This window comes from Lactuca saligna, chromosome 5 (genome assembly GCF_052625555.1).
Source record: "Lactuca saligna cultivar CGN05327 chromosome 5, ASM5262555v1, whole genome shotgun sequence".
NCBI lineage: Eukaryota > Viridiplantae > Streptophyta > Magnoliopsida > Asterales > Asteraceae > Lactuca > Lactuca saligna.
The window spans coordinates 224,828,285-224,835,332 of NC_136421.1; the positions used below are offsets into that span (position 1 = coordinate 224,828,285).

A 7,048-nucleotide genomic window follows, 5' to 3' on the forward strand; every position below is an offset into this window, starting at 1 on the left:
GCAACGCATGGCTGCCTACGCCAATGAACACCGAAGTGACAAGCAAATCCAAGTACGCAACATGGTTTTTCTACGACTACGCGAATACTGTTAACACTCCGTACAAGCACGAGCCACAAATAAACTCAACAAACGCTTTTATGGACCCTTCAAAGTCCTGGAAAAGATTGGACCTGTTGCCTACCGTCTAGATCTACCGATAAGCTCCAAAATACACCCTGTCTTTCACGTGTCGCTACTCCGACAAGCATATGGCAACCCAACCCCCATTCCACTGCCTGATTTCACTTCCATAGGCAACAAAGAACCCCAACCCATTCAAGTTTTGAACCATCGAGTTCATCAAAAGAAATTACAGGTCCTTGTCGCATGGCACAACAAAGACACCTCCGAGGCCACATGGGAACAATATATGGATTTTCGGGTTCGTTTTCCCATGTTTTGTGCCAACAACGATTACATTAAGGAGCTCAAGGACGAGCTCAATGCAAAGGAGGGGGTAATTGATGCAGCCCATGATGCCACAAGAACATGCCGTCTAGGAGGGAGCCCAACTTCTAGCAAGGAAACCAGGCCCAAGAAGGTGAAAAGGATACCAGCTCGTTTACAAGAGTGAAACCTCCTTTGACTAGTTCATGACACGTTTAGAAGATTTAGTCCAACTTTTGTTATTTTCTCAATAAAGTTAGTAGCATTATTCTAGGAGTACGTTTACTTTACATGCATGCATTTCCCTTAGATTTAGCATAACTTGTTTGCATCGTATAAATTGTAATCATTCATGGAGTAATGGATATGCAGAAAATTGTCCCATTCGTTCTTGTAACTTCTTCTTCTCTGGAGATTCGCCATCTCGAAGAAGGCTCTATCATTCGCCTTTTCTATATTGTAACAATACACAAAGAGGTTGGAAAAACTTTTATACGGTATTTGGTTGGATTTACTCATTTTTTTAAAATATAATTTTGTATGGTGGTGGCTGAGATAAAATTTTAAGACCTTAATCCACAAAAGATGAGAAAAAGTTATGAAGTATGGGTGTTCGAAGTTGGTGTTTGGAAGGAACAAAAAAAGTTGAAATATATTGTCTATGAAAATAGCCTGCAATGTCAAATTCCGGATTGTTTTCACATCGTATAAAAAAGTTTGACACCTTGAAATAAGGTTAACTTAATGTGAAATATAATGCGAAAAATACGGTGATGAAATTGTTTAAAGATATTAACAAATTACATATATTATCAATGCTAAATTGCTAATGTGGTCATTATGATTACCTTAAATTGACTAAACTTAATAATTTCACGTAAAAACAATTTAAAATGATTCATAGAATGTAATTAAAAGTATTTAGTATGTGTTTGGTCATTGTGGTATTGGTCCTGCAAAGAAATGGTTATTCCTGTTCAAAGTAAGCATATTCCAAAAGGGAAGGTGTACAGCTGGAATAGCTCAGTTGGTTAGAGCGTGTGGCTGTTAACCACAAGGTCGGAGGTTCAAGCCCTCCTTCTAGCGCTGTTATTTCTTTAAAGCATTTAAGATGACTTCAACTAGATTTAATTTTGTCAGAGTTTTTAAAATGTATATACTTATATAAACTATATGTACCCATCTTATTAAATTAATTGTAGTGGTTACTCGACAAATTCATTCTTGTAAAATTGGTTTACACGAAAAATCATATATTATTTTAGCAATCTAATTTTATAATTATGCTGAACAAAGTAACTACTTATTAAATTTAAGAAAATGGAACAAATGAAATAATGAAACATATTCGTTCTAAAAACTTGTTTAACTAAACATCAAATTTAAGAAAATTGAAAAAATAAAATAATGAAACATATTCGTTTAAAAAAACTTGTTTATTAAATTAATAAACTATATGTACCCATTTTATTAAATTAATTGTAGTGTTTACTTGACAAATTCATTCTTGTAAAATTGGTTTACACGAAAAATCATATATTATTTTAGCAATCTAATTTTATAATTATGCTGAACAAAGTAACTACTTATTAAATTTAAGAAAATGGAACAAATGAAATAATGAAACATATTCGTTCTAAAAACTTGTTTAACTAAACATCAAATTTAAGAAAATTGAAAAAATAAAATAATGAAACATATTCGTTTAAAAAAACTTGTTTAACTAAACTAATCCCATCTTATTAAAAGCTTTATCAACTATCTATCAACATACTAAGTTACTATTCCTAATTTCTATAAAAATATTAAAAGGTTGTTTGGTAAAACCTCTTAATAGTTCAATTAAGAGGTAATCTTATAACCATTCAACATTAAAAGTATGGTTGTAAATGAATCGAACATTCAGTGAGTTGTTCAACAATCATTCGGCAGAGAGTTCGTAAATAAATGAATATGAACACAAATTCTAGTTCGTTTAGTTAAACGAACCAACATAAACAATACTTTCATTCGTTTAATTATGTCCGTGAACGTTTATTTATGTTGTTCATTTACGTTATTTGAATTCCTTTTATGTTATGCTAGATGTATATCCGTAAGTTGCGCATAATATAATTTTATAGTTAAAATTTGGCAAGTACAACTTAAAAATAGTTAGCTTATTGATATTGACTATATGATGATAACTTTTTACATTAATCTTTTATATAAAAATGTAATGATTTTGAACCATATAATAATATTTAGTAAAATCATATAATTATGGCCTCTACCAACAACTGATGTGTAGATAAAACTAAATGTTATTCTTGATTTACTATAAATTTTTAAATTATATATAATTAATTTAAAAATTATTTATTTGAGATTTATACAAGGTAACACAATATTTATAACTTTATGTTATTTTTAAGTGTAATTAATTTAAAATTTATATAATTAGAAAATTATTCTAGAAAGTTTGAATAAAATGATATGTCACATGTGCTTCTTGACAACATATCATTCTCGTATGATTTCTCCAACATAATTTCTTTTGTTTAAATCCTTAAATATACAGCTATAAAGAGCGGATTTTTGGTGTTGACACTACCAAGCATTACAATTACAAATCCTAACTAACATCCGCTAAAATAAAATCCGCTAAAATAAAGAAAAAAATATCACTGAAATAGATAACATTAGGGATAAACGTAGGACAAAGTCGGTAGCGTAGGTCGGTATCGTTCTCGATTTCTCAAATACCGAATTTGATTGAAAGTCATTGGAAAGTTAAGGGATTCGAGTATAAAAATTAGTTATATTTGCCTACTCATCAGATGCTTCAATTAATATTAACTCATTTCTCCCACTTTAACAACTTGTAACATCCGAAAAATATAAAATAAATTTTTTATATTTTAAGTTAATCAAAACCATCATTCATCCATTTCTAAAACCAATCAAGTATGACAATGTAGAAAATAGTTATTAGAGTACAAATCAAACACATAGCATGCAGAACACTGGTGGATGTTGTGCGATCATGTCGGCTCCTTCCCCTTCTAGCCAGAGGTACCTGAAACCATAAACTTAAATTGTAAGTACAAAGCTTAGTGAGTTCTCCAAAATACGACATACCATACATACATAAAACGGGCCATGCCTGGTACAAATATGTAAATAATAAGCAATGGGCCCCACCTAAACATACATACAAATACTTACAATACATGCAAAATTCACACAGACGGCTAGAATCCTATCAAAATAAACAAATGGGTCAGCCTTAGTGCCTTCAACCCATAAATACTATGAGGCGAATCACCTCAAACTAAAGATATATGAGTCATACCCACATTGCTGATATAAAGGCTCCTCACACTGAACATATCTGAAACCAACCCTAATTATTAATTAGGGTAATAACCTATAATCAAAGGTCCACAACATACACTATCTTACTAAGGGTAAGAGACCATTTTACCCCTTAAGGCTAAACACAACCAAACATGGCCCAAGGCCCAAAAATGGCCCAATATCATTTATTGGAGTACGTTGCGCGTACTTTCTTCTTACGCCTTGTATATTGAGTTAACACCGAGAAGGAAACGGGGCAAAACCCGTCACACCCTACGTACCCCAGGGTTACGCTTGGAGTAACACCTCTGATGCCAAATTCCATTTTTATGCTCTTAATACCTAAAGACTAAACGTCCAACTCACAAATCTTAATCTTAGGAAGGTTAATTGATAAAGTCGCCAACTTTAAGATTTTTCAGGGCTTAATGGATCCCAAAACCAAACTCTAAGTCCATAACACTCTTTAATAACCTCAAACTCTTGTATGAGTGAGAAATAGCAACAAATACTTCATTTTTATAACATAAGATCCTCAGAAAAAACATAAAGTGACAAACTTGAGCTCCGAAGTAGCTTTTACTCACAAGAACCAAAACCATGCGACCAAAAGCATGCAAATCTCTAAGTTAGTCTAGATCTAAGCCATAAAACCATAAAGGTGAGGGCTTTATACCTCCAAAAGCTTTCAAAGGTGATGAAGGCCCTGGTTCTTCAAGCTCTAGCCACAACAATCCTCAAGGAAAACTTCTACTCCTTCACTATGCACCAAGAACACACAAAAGAGGTTCACACAATCTAATCAAGTATTAAGGTTCAAAACACAAGTTGGGGAGGATGGAGGCCGAACATTGAGAGGCCTCAAGGGACTTAAGGTCCTTAAATAGGGGTCAACCCTAAAATTTAGGCTTTGGTATAGGCATGAGTACGCCCTGCATACTTGATGAAGTTCGCTTTCCATTTTAAATGACATACGATGTACGTATCAATTACGCCATTTGTATGGACTAGTTTTGCAAGAAAATTAATAATTGAGATGGAAATGAAATTACCTAGAAATAGGTGTTAGAACTCTCCCCTACTTGAATCAAACTTCATCCTCGAAGTCCATCCCTGAAAATAACTCTAGATAATGCTCCTCCATCTCCTCCTCGGGCTCCCATGTCCACTCAGAACCTTTCTGGTGTTGCCATTGCACTTTCACCAAGCTCACCACCTTGTTTCGTAGAGTCTTCATCTACCTATCTATGATTGTGACCGGTCTCTCTATGTAGTTTAGGTGATTGTCCACCTAAATATCCTCTGATGTAAGTCCCAAAACCTATGGATCTTATGCAATATCAATCTTAGTTGCTTAAAGAATGTGGAATGTTAATTAAGTAGTGATTCATGAACACACAAATTCACTTCAAATACACATGATTCTATTAAGAAAAACCGTCTGGTACATAAGAACTCAATACAACCGAATACCAAGAATGGAACAACTCTTATACGACTGCATACAACTATATATATATATATATATATATATATATATATATATATATACGTGCCAGCTACAAACACCTCAAAAAGTCCCAATCCCATCATGACCGAAATCACCATAGTGATTTCGGTCCTTGCAACCAAAAACATAATAAACCCAATAATAAAATACTATTCTAAGCCCAAGAACAATTAACAATATAAGCCCAACATAAACCACAACAGTATGACCTAACATCCAATGGAACCACTACAGAGTCATTGACCAAACACTTCCGCAGTTGAGAAAGGTGAAAAGTGTTGTGAATCTGACTGAGATCCTCGGGTAGCTCTAAATGGTATGCAAGCTTTCCCGCCCGGGAAATAACCATAAAAGGAATGATATATCATGGACCCAACTTTCTCTGCTTCCTAAACCGGATGACACCTTTCCAAGGTGACACCTTCAGGAGTACCAAATATCCGACCTAAACTCCAAATCGGATCGGCGCCTATCACTATAACTCTTATATTGACTCTACATGGTCTATAATCTTTCTAAGTCCCCAATATGCTTGTGTATCAATTAGATCCGTTTGATGGTGCGGAATCCCAATCAAACGGATGATGTCAGATCAAATAAAAGAGAAGGAGAAGAAGATGATGATGAATCGTGTATGTATTGATATGAATGAAGATTTGGATACAAGATTCACACACACACACACTCTTTTGTCTCTCTAAAACACCTTCAAATGCACACACTTAAGCTTCTCTATTCTTTTTCTCATCACTCCACTCCTCACCCCTTACACCTATATTTATAGGGAACATGGGCTTGGTGAACATGGGTCGTGAATGGGTTTACGGTCGTAAACACAACCGTAAACACGTATACGACCGTAAACACCAAGTTGTTTGCGGTCCAAGACACAAAAATACATTATCCTAAAAAAGTAAAGTATAAACCATATTTTTGACCCAATAATCTCCCTCTTGGTTTATAACTTTCTTTTCTGAGTGATCCAACAAACTCCACCTAAAAAGTAGCTGGCTTTTCTTGTTAATCTTCACTAAGAGCTTGGCTTCAGCATTAATCTTCAAATTCTTCACAACTTCAAGATGAACTTGATGAATCTTTAATGAATGACCTCATCTTGAGCAGTTGGACTTTTCTTCAGAATTTGACATTGAACGCACATTGGGTGAGGATGCTTGATGTACTGATTCTTGAAAGATAGCGCTTTTATCTTGAGAATCTTCAGAGAGAACATCAGAGAGAACAAATATTCTAGATCACTTCAGCAGGTTTAAGATAGTAGCAGACTGATTGAGGAGGCTTCAATGCAATCTGTCACATAATCTTCAATTTCTGCTTCACCTTGCTTCTGGGGTAGAATAATTAAATGTTGAAAGAATAATCTTCATTTCTTGCTCCTTCGAATGTGAATTCTTCGATGATCACGTATGAAGCCTTGGCTCAGAAAATCTTCGATTCAGTGTCCATGAGTCTCATCTACAGCTGAATTCAGTTTTCAAGACAAAACAAAACTAAAAGAAAATTTAGCACAAAATATTTTTGGATTTTTCAAATTTTCTGAAAAAAATAAAACAAAAACAAAAATATTTTTGGATTTTCTGATTTTTTTTTTTAATTCTCCCCCTTTATTTGTGCATAAAAGAAAACTATGAACAAATTTAACAAAAACAAAAACAGAAGCTAAATTTAAGACTATTTTGGGATCAAAGTTGTCAGGCAATCCAATATCGTTTATCTGCACACACCTACATGTTTAGATCTAGTCAATCACCG

The 7,048-nt window shown here is 33.9% G+C and overlaps 1 non-coding gene across 1 annotated transcript; it reads left to right on the forward strand.

The window, feature by feature from the left end:
* Positions 1–1,441: 1,441 nt before the first annotated feature.
* On the forward strand, positions 1,442–1,515 carry TRNAN-GUU (transfer RNA asparagine (anticodon GUU)). The gene has a single exon. It is a non-coding gene; the product is annotated as a tRNA-Asn (tRNA).
* Positions 1,516–7,048: the final 5,533 nt, after the last annotated feature.